At 38.2% G+C, this 3,079-nt stretch overlaps 1 long non-coding RNA gene across 1 annotated transcript; it reads left to right on the plus strand.

The window, feature by feature from the left end:
* The first annotated feature begins 254 nt into the window (after positions 1–254).
* On the plus strand, positions 255–911 carry LOC309844835. The gene is made up of 3 exons (XR_014300925.1): positions 255–304; positions 388–479; positions 787–911. It is a non-coding gene; the product is annotated as an uncharacterized lncRNA (long non-coding RNA).
* Positions 912–3,079: the final 2,168 nt, after the last annotated feature.

Consider the following 3,079-nt stretch of genomic DNA (forward strand, 5'->3'; position numbering starts at 1 on the left):
CTGTTTTTCTAGCTGTTCTTTGTTGTTTCTCTTTATCTTCTTTTAGATGAATCGAATACTTAATATTATTCTATTTATCCCTTTATGATTATCGTGATTATAATTTTAATCACTTTTTAGTCAGATCCAGTTAAAAAGAGTAATGCCCATTTGATTTAAAAATGGGCAGAGAATGAAAGAGAATGAAATTTTGCCATTTACAATGATGCAGATGGAGCTAGAGTGTATTATGCTAAGTGAAATAAGTCAGAGAGCCACCGCAGTGTGGAGCTGACAGAGGTTGGACCTCGCTTTGAACTGAAGTGTGAGTTTGGGGCTTAATTCCACTTCTTATGGTGGTGGCGTGCTGGCGGTGTAGGTGACAATGTACCCATCTACACCTCCCAGTGTACATGATCCGCCTGGGCACGCTGGAACACGAGGCCACAGCAGATGTGGAGTGGCGCTGGCACCCATACACCAATACCGCATGCAAGAGGGTCTTTCTTTTTTTTTTTTTTTTTTTTTTTTTTTTTTTTATTTTTTTTTTAATTTATTTTTTATTTTCAGCATAACAGTATTCATTATTTTTCACCACACCCAGTGCTCCATGCAATTCGTGCCCTTTATAATACCCACCACCTAGTACCCCAACCTCCCACCCCCCACCCCTTCAAAACCCTCAGATTGTTTTTCAGAGTCCATAGTCTCTCATGGCTGGAAGAGATTATTATGCTGAGTGAAATAAGTCAAGCAGAGAGAGTCAATTATCATATGGTTTCACTTATTTGTGGAGCATAACAAGAGGGTCTTTCTGAGTGCTGAGTGAACCCACTTGCTGGTCAGGACATGGACCTGGACCCAGGACTTGGGGAGGGGTCAGAATAAAGTCTGTGTGCCACACCAAAAAAAAAAAAAAAAAAAAAAAGAAATAAGTCAGAGACAGACAAATACCATATGATTTCAATCACATATGGAATTTAAGAAACAAAACCGTGAACATGGGGGAAAGAAAAAAAAAAAAAAAGAGGGAGGCAATCCACAAAAGAGACTCTTAGCTATAGGGAATAAAGTGCTAGTTGCCGGAGAAGAGGTGGGTAGGAGGATGAGCTAGATGGGTGATGGGCAGGAAGGAGGACACTTGTGATGTGCGCTGGATGTTACATGTAAGTGATAAATCACTAACTTCTACTCCTGAAACCAATACTACACTATGTGTTAAGTAACCAGAATTTAAATAAAAAAAGTTAAAACATTGAACATATAAAAATAATTTAAAAATGGCCACAGGACCTGAATAGACAGTTGTTCCAAAGAAAACAGACACATGAAAAGATGCTCAACATCAGTAATCATCAGGGAAATGCAAATCAAAAGCACAATGAGATATCATCTCACACCTGTCAGAATGGCTAAAATCAAAAAGACAATAGTAAGTGTTGATGAAGATATGGAATAAAAGGAATCCTCGATGCACTATTTGACTATTTGTAGGAATGCAAATTGGTACAACTGTAGAAAACAGTATGGGTGTTGCTTAAAAAAAAAACAAAAAGAGGAGCACCTGGGTGGCTCAGTCATTGGGCATCTGCCTTCAGTTAGGTCATGATCTTGGGGTCCTGTGATCAAGCCCTGCATTGGGCTCCCTGATCAGTGGGAATCCTGCTTCTTCTTTTCCCATTCCTTCTACTTGTGTTTCCTCTCTTGCTGTCCCTGTCAAATAAATGACATCTAAAAAAATTAAGAATAGAATTATGATATGATTCAGTAATTCCAGTAATGGTTATTTGCCCCCCAAAAATGAAAATAAAAACAATAATTTTAAAAGAAATGTGCACTTCTATATTTACTGAAGCATTATCTGCAATAGATAAAATATGGGAGGAAGCCAAGTATCCATCAACAGATGAATGAATAAAGATGTGGTGTGTGTATATGTGTATATGCACACACACATACACATATACACTCACTGGAATAATACTCAGCCAGAATAAAAAATGAGGTCTGCATTCTGCAACAACATGGATGGACCTAGAAGGTATGTTAAGGAAAATGAGTCAAAGAAAGACAAATACTATATGATTTCAATGTGGAGGCCGAGAAAATGAAGGCCATCCCACCTCAAGTTTAGCTAATGTGGGAAATAGAGGCAGAAGAAAATTATTAAAATTTCTTACCTACTGACAAGCCCTTGAAACAGACAGAGTAGCTCTCCCCTGGGGACTCAACTGCCCTCATCTTGAGGTTTTGCTAAGGACAATCCTAGCCTGACCAACCCCCTACCCCAACAGGTCTGACCAGGATCCTATAAGTCTACTTTAGGAAACTTTATCTCTAAACCTCCAAGATAGTGTCGAGAATCATTCCCAAGCATATGGCCCACTGATATACATCTAAAGGGTCTCACCAGAAGGTTTTTACTACTGGTGATAAATAACCTTTCTCCCAACAATAGCTAGTCCCTTAAGGTCCTGGAGACCTTGCTTCCTTAGAGACTTACATCATCCATAATCACCTTTGTCTTCACCCACTGCCAAGTCCACCAGTACTCTGCCTTTAAAAACTCTGACTATAATCTGGTTTGGGGGCCAAATCCCTACTCCACTGCATCGGGTATACTTGGGCCCAAGCTTAAGCTTGTCAAATAAACCCTCGTGTGATGGTGTGATCGCATCAGTGCTTGGCTCCTTGGTGGTCTCTCCGATGTGGAAACAGGGGCATAACACACTAATATGTGGAATTTAAGAAACAAAACAAATGAACAATCAGGATAAAAGGGACAAATGATAAAAACGGACTCTTAAGTACAGAGAACGAACTTGTGGTTACCAGAGGGGGAAATTGGTGGGGGAATAGGTGAAATAGATAATGGGGACCAAGAATATGCTTATTTTGGTGAGTACTAAGTAATGGATAGAATTATTGAATCATTATATAGTATATTTGAAACTATTATAATTCTGTATGTTAATTATACTTCAATAAAAATAATAATTTTAATCATTTAAAAATATTTAATGATTATATTGTGTATCTTTGACTTGATAGAATGCATCCAAAATTAATATTTTTATATTTTAAAGAATAAGGAGGACCT

The sequence above is a fragment of the Mustela nivalis genome, assembly GCF_964662115.1.
Source record: "Mustela nivalis genome assembly, chromosome: 1".
NCBI lineage: Eukaryota > Metazoa > Chordata > Mammalia > Carnivora > Mustelidae > Mustela > Mustela nivalis.